The sequence below is a fragment of the Polypterus senegalus genome, chromosome 1 (genome assembly GCF_016835505.1).
Source record: "Polypterus senegalus isolate Bchr_013 chromosome 1, ASM1683550v1, whole genome shotgun sequence".
Taxonomy (NCBI): domain Eukaryota; kingdom Metazoa; phylum Chordata; class Cladistia; order Polypteriformes; family Polypteridae; genus Polypterus; species Polypterus senegalus.
In genome coordinates, this window is record NC_053154.1 from 186,079,627 (window position 1) to 186,095,771 (window position 16,145).

Consider the following 16,145-nt stretch of genomic DNA (forward strand, 5'->3'; position numbering starts at 1 on the left):
ATGAATTCATTTAATAACCCTCCCTAAATAATATTGTAGTTTCTAAAAAAATCCACTTCTGCCTTGCATTGTAATGTAAACTACAAAGAGTAAATATAAAATAATAAGAATACCAATATTTAACAGTACTTCCTCACAATACCTGAACTCGAACTCAATACCCTGGCTGAAGAACCTCCTCTCTGAAGGTTACATCTTCTTTAAAGGTTTGTATGGCTGGGGATGCTTTTCTCTTACAATCCAAAGACATGCAACGAGGTTGATTGGTTTCTGTAAACATGCAGAAGCAGTGAGCGCAGGTACAGTATATGCATGACCATGATGCAATGACTTGGAATCTCATCTAAGTTTTTTTTCTGTCTTACGCTCATTACGTCTGCAAAGAACTCTGGCTTTAGTGGTCCTATGAGGGAAAAGTGGGTACAGAAAATGTATAAAACAATGGTGAAATGAAATGTTAATGATCAAAAATGAATTTATCCATCCATCCATCTATCCATCCATCCTCTTCCACTTATCCAAGGTCGGGTCGCGGAGGCAGCAGCTTGAGCAGAGATGCTCAGACTTCCCTCTCCCCTGCCACTTCTTCTAGCTCTTCCGGGGCAATCCTGAGGTGTTCCCAGGCCAGCCAGGAGACATAGTCCCGGGGTGCATCCAGGAGGCATCCTGATCAGATGCCCGAGCCACCTCATCTGACTCCTGTTCATGTGGAGGAGCAGCGGCTCTACTCTGAGCCCCTCCCTGAGCTTCTCACCCTATCTTTAAGGGAAAGCCCAGACACCCTGCGGAGGAAACTCATTTCAGCCGCTTGTATTCGCAATCTCATTGTTTCAGTCACTACCCATAACTCATGACCATAGGTGAGGGTAGGAACGTAGATCAATTGGTACACTGAGAGCTTTGCCTTACGGCTCAGAACCTTTCTCACCATGACAGACCGATGCAGAACCCGCATCACTACAGACGCTGCACCAATCCGCCTATTGATCTCACGCTCCATTCTTCCCTCACTCATGAACAAGACCCCGAGATACTTGAGCTCCTAAACTTGGGGCAGGATCTCTCTCCCAACCCTGAGAGGGCAACTCCACACTTTTCCAGCTGAGGACCATGATCTCGGACGTGGAGGTGCTGATTCCCATCCCAGCCGCATCACACTCAGCTGCAAACCGCTTCAGAGAGAGCTGAAGATCACGGCTTGATGAAGCAAACAGGACAACATCATCTGCAAAAAGCAGTGACCCAATCCTGAGTCCACCAAACCAGACCCCTCAACACCCTGACTGTGGCTAGAAATTCTGTCCATAAAAGTTATGAACAGAATTGGTGACAAAGGGCAGCCCTGGCGGAGTCCAGCTCTCACTGGAAACGGGTTCGACTTACTGCCGGCAATGCGGACCAAGTTCTGACACCAGTTGTACAGGGACCAAACAGCCCTTATCAGGGGGTCCGGTACCCCATACTCCCGGAGCACCCCCCAGAGGATTCCCCAAGGGACACGGTCAAATGCCTTTTCCAAGTCAAACATTGGTGAAAATCAACCAAGCACATCTCCTTCAGTGTCCGTCCAGCTCACCCATGGCTTGCTCAGCTGGAGAGACGTCAGCCGCTGTGCTCCTCATGATACTGACCCCCATCTTGGCTGCCTCCGCTGGCGTCTGTCAGACCGCTTGGGGTTGTTACCCTCTTGTCTTCCTTCTTGCACTCGCAGTCAGATCCCTAATGAGGATGCCACCTTGATCGAACCCACTCCTCCACATAGTCAGTGGGTGTGATCCATCCCTCGAGCGCCTATCCTTTGCTCCACACAAGATCCTGGACTGTGCTGACCAATCTCTTTAAGCTGGCTGGCTCGTCCACTCTTTTTCACTGCCCCAATGCCACACTCTTGCTCTCCAAGCCTTTCCTCCCTTTCTCCTTTCGTTTTCTTTTTTTCTCCTCCCTCTCTGTGCCTGCTCATACTTATATGGCTCCGTGGGTACAGCGGCTTAATCACACACCACAGGAAGCCAATTAAGCAATTGAGAACAATCGTACCCTGATGTGCAGGTGCAACTCGCCCCCATTTACCTCATCAACTCCCCGTGGCTGCACAATTGTGGCCATGGAGACTGACATAGCCAAATGGATTATTAAAAAACTGGCCTTTCATTCAGAGCCACGAACCCGCTATACCACAAAACCCTCCAGGAAAACATGCAAACTCCAGGCAGTGAACATAAGGGGCGTGACTCCCTAATATAAGGATTTTAAATATGCAGAGCAGTGAAATATCATAAATTTAATGTGTTCTGTGTGGCAGTTGCTGCCTGCTGCTGCTGTCAGTATGGAGGAAAATCCAGAAGCATGTAGCAATTAGCAACTGAGTTGGATTTAAGATATTTACGATAGTCTGCTTTAATGATAAAATAAACTACTGGTTTAAATTGGAAGATTACAGCCAAAATTTCCACTTTAATCATAAAATAAACCTTTTTTTCTTCACTGTGTCCCTAATTGTTTTGTCTATAGCTCAAATACACTTCCACATATTTTGATGATGTTACGAAGGTGTGAAAAAAAGGCACAGAAGATTATAGTATGTGAGACTTTTAAAAAACATCATTACAATGGTGAATATGTGATGCCTTTATTGCCTTTGCAAGAAATAGATTAATAAAACCATCACAAATACATTTGTATGTCATCATTTAAGTTTGATTTGCTTCATCACATCGGACCATTTATCAAACATCGAAGCACGCACATTGATCCTGTAGGATCTCTAAAGTGGCTTGCTGTCACATCTTGATATTAAACAAAGACTCTGATGTCAACGTAAACTCGATTTTTTGCTGCAACTCATGCGTGCATCAAATATGTGTTCTGAACGTAAAGTATAGGGGTACAATGGACGTGATTAACTTCTTTATATGGGCAAAATTAAATATTTTAGATCAAGCCAAAAAATTTCAGACTGTGCAGATGTAGGGTAAATTTGAAAGAAATAACTTTTTAAAGAACATTAGTGTTACCTTAATGATTTGTTGTTGGGAGAAACATCTTTTCCTTGATTTCTGTGGCCTCAATTGTCTTTTTATGTAATATATTATTGCATCAACATAGATTTTTCCAGTATCATTTTCTGCCCATAGATATTTACTTCTGTTTTAATTTATACATCAGTAAACCTTTTTCTGAGAACAGAAGGCTCTTTGCCTCCATTTTTGAAGAATCTCCAAAAGTTATAAATCTTCCATTCTCCAAAACATACATGTTCCATTATTTTCCTATAGCTGGTTTGCAATATTAGGTAGAACAGTGTAGAATTACCCCAAAGTAGGCTATTACTCTGTGAAGCAAAGATGGAAATATGATCAGCAGAAATAGCAGGCTCAAAGTTACAGGTCCACAGTTCCTAAAATACAGTCTGAAGAACTAATTCTAATAACACAAGCTGGGGCTACATTAACAGAATTGACAAATGACTCGAGTTAGGTTGTTTTTCAAAACCAAAATTAGCCCGTAAGGCTTCCTGTTTTCTTTATTGTTGCATAAATGATATTGAGAAAAGAGAAAATAATAATGTCACATGTGACTTTTGTGGACTAAAAACTCTTTATCTACACTGTCTTGTATGCTTGTGTGCTTTTCACTTAAAATCTTCAAAACATTTGGACACTTTGTGACTGAACCACAGTTCTATTGAATTGATAGTAAATGCATGTATAGTATAACTGAAACAGAAATTGCATCTACAATGAAAATTGTAGGCAAAAAGAATAGTATTATAATGTTATTTTTATATTTAAATTGTAGTAGAAGCATACCAAACTTTCATAAATAATCCTTTATGGGCAGCTCATGCCTCATGCGGAGGCCTGGGTGTCCTTAGGTCACCTATATTTCACACCATGCATTTTTATTCTCCTGTGTCATAAATTTATATCACTTGTCACACACGTGCACATGGGAGGCAGCTAAAGGGTCTAAATGAGAGTAATTCCATGCCAGACCAGGGGGTCCTTTTTTATCACTTTCCTGCAGACTGTTCAAGTGAAATTCCGCCTGCCCTTGATGACGTCACTCCTGGTTCTGGACCCTTGGATGATGTCACTTCCGGTAAAGAATCCATGACCGAAGAGACTTTGGGTTCCAAACCAGTGGAAGAGGACACTTCTGCTTCTGCCCTCGATGACTTCACTTCCTTTTCTGGCCTTCAAAGCCGCCATATTTGAATAACCTAATCAATTCTGTTTTGGACTCCATTCTTAGCACATCTGTGCTAGCAATTTACCCATTTGCAGCCAGGGAATATTATACGGGTTTTCAGAAGGCATCATTTTGACATTGGCTATGGGTGATCTTTTGTGCCCAGACCATGATTTTCCTGAACACACTCTTCCCACAACACATGTGATGCTTTAATGGGGATCACTTTACAAAGCTACAATAATATGCCTTCAAGACTCTGTTGTATGGGTGTGTGACATTTTCCTTTTTCCCTAGGGCAGCAAAAAGGTTTGAGCTGGCACTGATGAGGGTTAACATGTTATGACATTAGAAAACACCCCATAGACGCCATCAAACAATATAGTCTACAAATATTAAAATTTTCTCATTCATTAGCTTTTCTGCATTTTTGAGGCTATAACTGTTGAGCTAAAATTAATTACTTAAACTCAGTACAGAAAATGAAAAGACTTGTAAAAATGCGTAGTGAATCACAAGCACATTGTGATAAGCAAGTAAGATAGAGGCACTTACAAAGATTTGCATTTTAATCCAGGCATCTAGACATTCAAACGTGCATTTTATTTTTCAGAACCAATCAAAATTTTCCTTCTGTTAGAACATTAGAAAAATCTACACTTGAACAAGGTCATTTAGCCCAAAATGGGTCCACTCAAGTCTTCTAAAATAACGCTGTCTAGTTTTAAAAGTCCCTCTACCACACTACTTTGAAGCTTATTACAAGTGGCAATGGTTCTCTGTGTAAAGAAAAACATCCTAATTTTTATGTGAAATCTACCCTTAACAAGTTTCCAACAATCCACTGTACTAATTCCCTTCATAATTTTAACCACTTCAATCTTGTCTCCTTTAAATCTTCTTTTGTTTAAACTGAAAAGGATCAGCTGTTTTAATCTTTCCTCATAATTAATCCACTGTAGCCCTGGAATCAACCTAGTCATTCTTCTCTGGACTTTTTCCAGCACTGCTATGTCCTTTTTGTAGCCTGGAGACCAAAACTGTACACAGTACTCGAGATGAGGCATCACCAGTGCATTAAAAAGGTTGAACATAACCTTCTTGGACTTTTACTTTGCACATTGTGCTATATAACCTAACATTCTGTTATACTATATAACCCAGTATTATGTTTCTGCCGGTGAACAGCAATACTCTAAGACTGTAACATTATAGTTTGTGTTAGAGTAAATACCTTATGTGAGTCACTAATCATATCTAAATGAAATCCAAGCTGTCCCCTATGTTCCTAAGAGAAGGACTTATCTGGCAAGAAGTGTTATCCTAATGTTTTCATGAATCTACTATTTCTTTATTTTCCATTACTTTTCTGTTATTTTTGAGGTGTACATTGTGCTTATTCCAAGACTTAATTTGTAAAAGGCAAGGAATTGTTTTGGAAGGAAAATAGAAAATCTCATCCCCTTGTTCTTTCAAGCATCTCTTCCAAATCATGAGGAGATCATACAACAAAGATAACAAATATACAATGTAAAGATCAAATAGTTTTCAGCTTGTGCTTGTATGTTTTGACTTTTAGCTCAATTTCAAAATAAGAATAAGAGATAAATCCAAATATAGCCAGAATGATCAAGCATATATTTTGCCAAAATGAAAATAAACAGAAGAATAAATAGCATCATCTTCAGTGATGAAAATGAAATTAAATTGCTCTTTTGCTCCCTCTCATTATATACTTTTATCAATTTATCCATCCATCCATCAATTCTTCTCTTGTATCACACAGCACAGTATCTTGGCAGAAACAAACCTTAGCAGTGTGCTAGTCCACTGTAGTCCTTATTGTACAGATATATATGCTAAAAAAGATTGAAAATTCAGAAAAAGTAAATAATAAAGTATCATAATGTTTTCTTATTATACAGTTTTATTTAAATACAGTATATGTGTTATATTAAAACATTACATGCACATATTAATTCCAGACCTTTCTGCAAATGCAGTTGTTATATTCTGTGATTTATATATTTTATAAAATGTTGCTAAAGTTAAACTGTAACAGAAATAAACATGGATGGACATATTTTTTATACTCTTGATATTAGCTTAAATCTTTCATGAATTAACATCACTGTGTATAGCTTAACGTTGTTAATTTCTGCTGTGATTTTCCTTTCCCTTTTTTCTGTTTATTTTTCCCCTTTTTTCTTCCGTGACCCTTTTTTTTACTTCTTTGGCCTTTATTTTCATTCTTGATCTTTTTGTTAGGTGTAGGATTTTTCAGTTTAATAATTAGATCTGTCACCCAATCTGCATTTGGATCAGCACAAATTTCCCTATTTTTTTGTGTAATAAACCTGAAAAGAAAAAAAAAAGTTTAAATGTAGGTTTGTGTGTGGAAACCCCACGTACCAATCTCTGCCTTTGGACTATTTGCCATTATTTAAACAAAACAAAACAAAACTTTGCTGCCTGTAGTACCTTATTACTCATTGCTGGTCAGACAGACATTGCTCAATCTTCCTGTGAAGCTTCACTTGCCTTCTCTGATTAATACTGCCTCAAGGGCTTATAAAGATGGAGACCAGACAAGATATTTGGGACAGTCCTTTCCTAGTTTGCCATACCTCTTATCTCAATATGTATCCCTGGGGTAGAGCTGTTGGCTCCATAATGAAGAATTAGAATCTACTTAATGTTGTACTTAACTAGAAAAGGCAATCAAACCAATCTTGGTAATCAAACAAAGAAGTCATGAAAGTAAAACCCCTGTAAAACCAAAAGTTATTATAAAATGTGTTCAGTCCACTAAGAAATCTGAAACTAGTACAATGCAAAAACTCATATTCCACAGTGAGAACTGCTGGTTCATTAATCAAGCAGTGGACGTTACATCATACATAAAAACCTTATGAATATCATCTGGTTAATGATCCAAAGATACAATGAAGAATCTCAGGAATAAAAAATTCAATGCCCTTGAATTGCTTAGTTAAAGCCATGACCTTCTTCTTCTTCTTTCGGCTACTCCCGTTAGGGCTTGCCACAGTGGATCATCTTCTTCCATATCTTTCTGTCCACTGCATCTTGTTCTGTTACACAAATCACCTGCATGTCCTCTCTCACCACATCCATAAACCTTCACTTAGGCCTTCCTCTTTTCTTCTTCTCTGGCAGCTCTATCCTTAGCATTCTTCTCCCAATATACCCAGCATCTCTCCTCTGCACATGTCCAAACCAACACAATCTCACCTCTCTGCCTTTGTCTCCCAACTGTTCAACTTGAGCTGACTCTAATGTACTCATTTATAATACTATCCATCCTTTTCACACCCAATGCAAATCTTAGCACTTCCACCTCTGTCTCCTGCTTCATGGTCAGTGCCACCATCGCCAACCCATATAACATAGCTGGTCTCACTACCGTCCTGTAGATCTTTCTTTTGCTGATACCTGTCTGTCATAAATGACTCCTGACACTCTTCTCCAACCATTCCACCCTGCCTGCACTCTCTTCTTCACCTCTTTTTCACAATCCCCATTACTCTGTATAGTTGATCCCAAGTATTTAAACTCATCCACCTTCGCCAACTCTACTCCCTGCATCCTCACCATTCCACTGACCTCCCTCTCATTTACACACATGTATTCTGTCTTGTTCCTACTGACCTTCATTCCTCTCCTCTCTAGAGCATACCTATACCTCTCCAGGGTCTCCTCAATCTGCTCCCTACTATCGCTACAGATCACAATGTCATCAGCAAACATCATAGTCCATGGGAACTCCTGTCTAATCTCGTCTGTCAGCCTGTCCATCACCATTGCAAATAAAAAAGGGCTCAGAGCCGATCCCTGATGTAATCCCATCTCCAACTTGAATGCATCCGTTGCTCCTACTGCAGACCTCAGCACTGCTTGTACATATCCTGTACAACTCTTATGTACTTCTCTGCCACTCCCGACTTCCTCATACAATACCATAGCTCCTCTTGAGGCACCCTGTCATATGCTTTCTCCAGGTCCACAAAGATGCAATGCAACTCCTTCTGGCATTCTCTAAACGTCTCCATCAACATCCTCAGAGCAAACATTGCATCTGTGGTGCTCTTTCTTGGCATGAAACCATGCTGCTGCTCACTAATCATCACCTCACTTCTTAATGTAGCTTCCACTACTCTTTCCTATAACTTCATGCTGTGGCTCATCAATTTTATTCCCCTGTAGTTACTGCTGTCCTGCACATCCCCCTTATTTTTAAATATCGGCACCAGTACACTTCTTCTCCACTACTCAGGCATCTTCTCACTTTCCAAGATTCCATTAAACAATCTGGTTAAAAACTCCAATGCCATCTCTCCTAAACACCTCCATGCTTCCATAGGTATGTCATCTGGACCAACAGCTTTTCCATTTTTCATCCTCTTCATAGCTATCCTTACTTCCTTCATGCTAATCAGTTGCACTTCCTGATTCACTATCTCAACATCCTCCAGCCTCTTTTCTCTCTCTCGTTCTCTTCATTCATCAGCGTCTCAAAGTACTCTTTCCATCTGCTTAACACACTCTTCTCACTTGTGAGTACATTTCCATCTTTATCACCCTAACCTGCTGCCCATCTTTCCCAGCTTGGCCCCTCTGTCTAGTCAATCGGTACAGGTCCTTTTCTCCCTCCTTAGTGTCCAATCCCTCATACAACTCATCATACTCCTTTTCTTTAGCCTTTGCCACCTCTCTCTTCACCTTGCGCCTTATCTCCTTGTACTCTTGTCTACATTGTGCATCTCTTTGACTATCGCACTTCTTCTTTGCCATCCTCTTCCTCTGTATACTCTCCTGTATTTCCTCATTCCACCACCAGGATTCCTTTTCCTCCTTTCTGTTTCCAGATGTCACGACAAGCACCCTTCTTGCTGTCACCCTTACTACATCTGCTGTAGTTTCCCAGCTGTCTGGTAACTCTTCACTGCCACCCAGTGCCTGTCTCACCTTCTCCCTAAACTCAACCTTGCAGTCTTCCTTTTTCAACTTCCACAATTTGATCCTTGGCTCTGCCCTCACTCTTTTCCTCTTCTTGATCTCCAACATCATCCTACAGACCACCAACCTATGCTGCTTAACTACACTTTCCCTTGGCACCACTTTGCAGTCTTCAATCTCCTTCAGATTGACTCTTCTGCATAGGATGTAATCCATCTGTGTGCATCTTCCTCCACTCTTGTACGTAACTCTATGTTCCTCCCTCTTCTTAAAATATGTATTCACCAGAGCCATGACCATCCTTTTGGCAAAATCCACTATCCTCTGACCTTAAAGCAATAACCTTAATCTCATCAAACACCCATGGACCAACTTGAAAATATGTGATGCAAAAGAGAGGTTTAAGCAATGTAAGAAAACCGTAACAGGCCTTTGCTTTTGGTTATACTCTGTTCTCTTCTCTTCTTTTGGTTTACTGTCTCTTGCTTGTAACGACATAACAATTTTATCTGCTCATATTGACCTTGACATTCAGTCAGTCAGTCATTTTCCAACCTGCTTTATCCTAACACAGGGTCACGGGGGTCTGCTGGAGCCAATCCCAGCCAGCACAGGGATCAAGGCAGGAACAAACCCCGGGCAGGGCACCAGCCCACCACAGTTGAACTCTACATCTCCTGCTAATGTTCTTTTGGAAAGATACACAGAAGATATAACTTTATCTGTCCCAAGGGGTAAATCTGGCTTTTTACAGAAGCTCTTTAAATAAGTAAGTACTAAATATGTAGATAAATAAGTAACTAAATAAATAAAAAAAATAATAAATAAACCAATAAAATTAAAAAGAATGAAAAGGAAATTTCTGACTTGGCAATCACTGTCACACTGAGCCATTACACAGGTGTATTGCTGTTTATATAAATGAGTCCCAGTAGCCACACACCTGCTGAATAATTTGTTGGCTGAAAGTCCTCAGTGTCAGTGTGTCAGAGAGAGGATGCACACCTTTGTTCATAATGGCACTCAGTTTTGTTTTCACTTTTTCCTTTGCTAGTACCTCCAGTGGGTCCAGAGAGTGTCCTATAACTGAACTTGTCCTTTAAATTAGGTTGTAGATTCTGTAAGCCTCTCATAAAATGATGTTGCAAGTGCAGCACACCGCAGTGTAGAAAATCATACTGACCATCACAGAGTTGTAGATACTTCCACATTAAAGGAATGCAGTCTCCAAAGGAAAATGAGCTTGCTCTGCCCTTTCTCATATAGCTCCTCTGTTTTCTGAGACCAGTCCAACCTGACATTAATGTGGACCCACAAGTACTTGTAGGAGAGGAACCAACTCTACATCCACTCCTTGAATAGTAATCAGACACAGAGGCTGTTTGGTGCAGCACAAGTCAATAACTAGTCTCTTGGTTTTTGCTGATGTTAAGATACAGACAATTCTCTTTGTTCCAAAACTCCTTATTCCTCATTTCCCTAAATTTTAATTTAATTTAATTACATAGAGAGGGGCGAAGAAAATTTTGTATTTGTTTTTTTGTTCTGTGGATGGGAAGGCATGTCCGTTAACTGCTTGATTGAATTAAATAAACTGAATTCTTACACTACAGTAAAATACATCCCACAAGTTAAAGGACAAGTCCCATTATTTACCTAGCACATACAATTTCCACTCAAAGAGCAAGTGTGCATGGGATACTGAGGTAGCAATGCTAACTGCTGTGCTACTGTGTCTTCCTAGATAGATAGATAGATAGATAGATAGATAGATAGATAGATAGATAGATAGATAGATAGATAGATTGTGTGACCAGTAATGGGTGTAATAGCACTTCCAGACCCCAAACAGACACAGTCCCGGGTTCAAAACACAAACGTTTATTTAACAAACTACCTTTGACAAGTTTCTCCCTATAAACACAACAAGGCAATTTAACTCTTTCTCTTCTCACTCTTCTCTCCTCCACTTCTCCCTGGCAAGTATTTTCCAGTTCTTTTCCCAACTCTGACTCTCACAGATGAAGCAGAGCTGCATTCGTTCTGCAGGACCTGACAGTACTTCTGATGCCACAACACTGCCGAGCAGATCCACTTCCGGAGTTTGAAAGTGGAAATCACATGATGTATAATTCATTACTCCCTGCAGTGCTGCCTGCCTGTCTTACACCCGTACCAGACTGTTCCACAGGACTATACTTTCCAACATGCCCTGTGGGAATCCATAGAGGCACTGTAACCCAGGGATGCTGCCATCTAGTGTTTTGGGGGAGTAAGAAACGCAAGTAGATTGCCACTCCCTGCCTCTCCATTGCACTGGCATCCTAGCAAGGTAAGGATCCTTGAACAAGTCCTTCCGGGATGCTAGCATATCCACTTCTGTCCCTCTGCTGGCTGTGGCAGGAACCACCCTGACTATTCATTAGGCCGGCCTCCTGGTGAGGTAAGGAATCTTGAATGATGCCTGCCATCCATTACAAGAGAGAGACAGATAGATAGATAGATAGATAGATAGATAGATAGATAGATAGATAGATAGATAGATAGATAGATAGATAGATAGATAGATAGATAGATAGATAGATAGATAGATAGATAGATAGATAGATAGATAGATAGATTTTTAAAGAATTGAGTACAATAGCTGCTCAATGGTGGGAGGAACTCTTTTTGTCTTCCTTATTTTCTGTAAAGTTTCCTTCTCTAAACCCTTCCCCTTTTTCCTGATTCATGATGATACTTACACAACAGCATTTCTTGCGCACACACCGCTTTTTTGAAAATAAACATGTTTTATTCTTTTTTGAATCTTTTCATCTAGTACCCCTTTTGATATTCTTGTGCAGCAATCAGCGGATGAAGGAGCAAAACCTGCATGGAAAAAACAAGATACATATACTGTTATAAAATTAAGACAGGAAGGACAAGGCAAAAACACGCTTCCTTTACATTTTACATTTGTGTCAGTGGAACTGTTAAAGAGGCAAAAGCAAAACAACTTATACTGGAAGTGCAAGACTATTTGTCTCTCATTCTTTCAAAATGGAATTGTCGAAATTAAATAACACAAAGCAGGCTTCCTCAAATACTTTATTTCATAACCCTTTGTTTTCTTTACTTGCTTTTTCTGACTTTATTTTGCCAAGTAAATTTTGTCATTCTTTAAAAGTAATTCTTATACTATTGCTACAAAATGTTGTAGTAGTTTGGTGGTCTTGCATTCTATTGCAATATTAAACAGGACCTCAGAACATACCACTAAGACAAACACAAACATTCTGTTATTGATATACTTAAGTTTTATATTTGACACTGTCGCCATACTGTAGGCTACAAACTGAAAACGATTCTGCAGTTTAGGTTATGATTAAAAGTTATATTTTTAAAAGGGATAAAAGTAAACCAAAACCTTTTGTTAATGCTAGTCTATTGCAGAACTTATTCAGGCTTCCAGGGGAGTTAGATGACAAAATTCTCCTAGGATGCAAAGGATTATAAAGTACCTCATGAAAGAGGGCTGATCAAAATAAAACAACTGAGACTTCAAGACTGGTTCAAAACAGTTTTTTTCTGAATTTGGAGGGATTGTCCTGAGGCTACTGGTGTTTTAGTTTATTTAAACTATATATATATATATATATATATATGAAAATTTAACTAACAGGTATAACACTAGCCTAGAATTTACAAATGTAATACAGATGGATTTTGATAAAATTCAGACTAGGGCAGATATATGAAACAAGAAGTTTAATATGAATAAATGTAAACTTGTATACATAGGAAGAAAAATAATTACAAATAATCACACAATGGAGGGACTTTTGTTAAACCGTGCAACATATGAGAAGTTCTAAAGTGGAATTGACTCATCATTTTTCATATCTATATATCATACACAAGGCACATAGATTGTTGGGTTACAAGGCACACTGACCTGAGCTCAGAGTAAAGGAAATTATTTTAAGATGTACAGTACAATTGTGATGCCAAATAAGGGATACTGTGCACAGTCTCCAAATAGCAAGCATAGATTGAACTACAGCAAGTCAAGAGAAAGAGCTATTAGATTTATTCCAGTTATTAGTTATGAGGAAAGTCTGAATGAGAAACTGAGACAGTGAGGGAAAGGAATAAAATCTGAAAATTATTTTTTTGTGGGAGAGTGGTGACGAAATCAAATCTAACATACTTTACAATGTAAAATCTGGGACATATTGACCCTGAAGAACCAAACCTTTTGTTTTTATCTATTGTTTATTTGGTACTCTTGCCTATGTTCATCACTCCTTTGTGTTTTGATTTTTAACAACAAAATAATTGTTGTATTTCTGGATTATTTGTTATGTCATTCCAGGTAGGAGAGACCTCTAAATGGTGTCTCCTCTCATATTGAGTACGAAATGCATATGAGATGAAGAATTGTGCTATTTTCCTGTTCTGTTAATCAGTTTTTTACATGACCAAATAAGTAATTTTGTTAGAGTGATACAGTGCATGCTTAAACATAAATGATAAATGAGGCATGGGGAGTATTTTTAAATAACCCCAGTATATTGAATCATTGTATCCATTAGAGGATAGTGAAAAAAATGACTTCATGGAGCTTACTAACTCTAGACAAGGTGCTGATTTGTGACAGAGTTCTCTTTTACACACACCAACACTTTATCATAATGGGTTACCTCAGTGTCTTTGGTACGAGAAAGGAAAAGCAGAACTCATTGAGCAAAACCCATAAAGGAAACAGAGAAAATGTAACCCACCATGCCACGAGCTTTGAATAATTTTTCAATACTTGTTATTTGCTTGCATATTATGTTTAATAACTTAGCAGTATTCATGAAGGATACCGATATCATTTTAAATGTCATATAAGATTAACGTTTGTTTTTCATTTTAAGACCCTTTCAAGTCGTGAGTACCCAAATTTCATTGAAAAGCATGATTTACTAATTCTTCTAATTTTTTTGTTTATTTTTAATTGCATTTTCATAGGTAGTATGAATGTCAAGTGACCAGTGGCTGAAGTCTCTTTAAGTTGTCATTTTCCAACTAATCAATCATGTGAGCATGGAAATTTGGTCACAAGTCCTTGTACTGCTGAGCTTGTAGAGGGTTTGGGGTCAAGAACTTTTCTCATCCAATTTAACTACGTTACAATGACATTTTTGATTATTTTATTTTTCTTTTTGTCTCTTCATTAATACTGCTATGCTGATGCCAAAAATGCAGCACTATGGCCTTTTATTAAACTAAATTAAACTTTATGTCTTATGCTCATAAACAAATTGGAATATTATGTGTTTTTGTTTGATCAAAAACTGAAGCTTTAAAACATCATTGATGATATCATCAAAGTGTCAATGCATGGGTAATATGTCTCCTCCAACATTATTACTTGCAGACTTGCACTGTCTGCGGTGAGCTGGCGCCCTGCCCGGGGTTTGTTCCTGCCTTGCGCCCTGTGCTGCCTAGGATTGGCTCCAGCAGACTCCTCTGACCCTGTGTTAGGATATAGCGGGTCGGACAATGACTGACTGACTGACTGACTTGCACTGTTGACATGTCTTCCCTAGCCATATGCTTATAACAGATGATCTACCAGCCCATTAGGAAATATATAATAATAATAATAATAATAATACAATTATGTTTAACCTGTGGGTATTATTTGCTTGCAAATTGATTAAAGTTTGTGTCATTGTTAATATAAGAGCACCAGATTTTTGACAGTATCAACTCAGTTTATCAAAACTAATAGATGGCAGGAAAAGACCCAACCACTGAAGGATTGTTTAATTGCTAGGAATTATTTTTCAGTTGTTCAGAAACAGATGCAATCACATTAGAGATGAACTTCCAAAACAATGAAAGAATAAGTTGCCTATCTGTCACATTGTAATTCACAAGTTTAAAATTTGAAAGAAGAGGCACGTGCAAAACATGCAGCACAAATATATATTGTTTTAATGTTGGCAATGTGAATGAACTATTTAGTATGTAACAGACCAGGGATAAATTCTTATAATAGCCATACATTTATCTCTGTTCAGTTTTTTTTTGTTTTTGTTTTTGGTTTTCTTTTCAGCATGACTCTCAAATCTTCTTTCTACACTGAAAATACTGTAATTACCAGATTATACTTCAATCACATTTTTTTCTCTATTGCATTTTTTATGTCTGTTTTAAAGCTTACATGATAAAATCTACACTGATGTTAGCTCTGTTCGGCTGTGTAACACCGCTTGTTATCAAACAAAAATTATGTTAATTGTTTTAAACTATAATCTGATGAAAAGGCACAAACACTCAGTAAATATTTCGCTATGATGATTTATATCAAAGCTATAATTTGTTGATATTTTTATAAAATAATGTTATTGCACCTAACCATAGTAAAGAAGCATGAAGAAGCAGCAAATCTAATAATATACAAAAGATGGCTGATATTATTATTAATATTTTTACATGGTAACATTAAACTCAGTAGATTAAACAATATAACATAATATGAAAATTTAACATGTTGTAAAACAAAAAAAAAACTTACTTGCAAAAATAAATTCAGTCCATGCAAGAAGACAGAGAACGGCAATAGCACATTGCTTCATTTTTGTTTATGTTGCTTAGAGTTGTTTCCTGCTTCAATGACCAGATCGAGTTACGATCTCTTTAGCATGTTCAGTCTGTCTTTGACAAGTGTGGGGACTGTGGGTAAAGGTGTTTCCTGCCCTTCTCATACTGACCTGCGTTGGTGCAGCAAATCTCACCCTCAAAACCGCAATATCAGTGGAACAGGTGAATCTACATAAAGACCCCAATTACTAACACTATTAAAAAACTTGTTCCAAGTTATCTTCAGAAGAAATTTGATTAAACACATTTATTATTAATCTAGTTAGTTATGTTTCAACTATGTGTTTTAGTATCATATAATAATATCATTGTTATATACACAGTTTCCATTTACAGGC

At 38.3% G+C, this 16,145-nt stretch overlaps 1 long non-coding RNA gene across 1 annotated transcript; it reads right to left on the reverse strand.

Annotated features, from left to right (window-relative positions):
* Nucleotides 1-6,123: 6,123 nt before the first annotated feature.
* Nucleotides 6,124-15,857, reverse strand: LOC120518725. The gene is made up of 3 exons (XR_005631288.1): nt 15,722-15,857; nt 11,913-12,039; nt 6,124-6,548 (listed from the first exon to the last, which is right to left on the reverse strand). It is a non-coding gene; the product is annotated as an uncharacterized LOC120518725 (long non-coding RNA).
* Between the last annotated feature and the right edge of the window lie 288 nt (nt 15,858-16,145).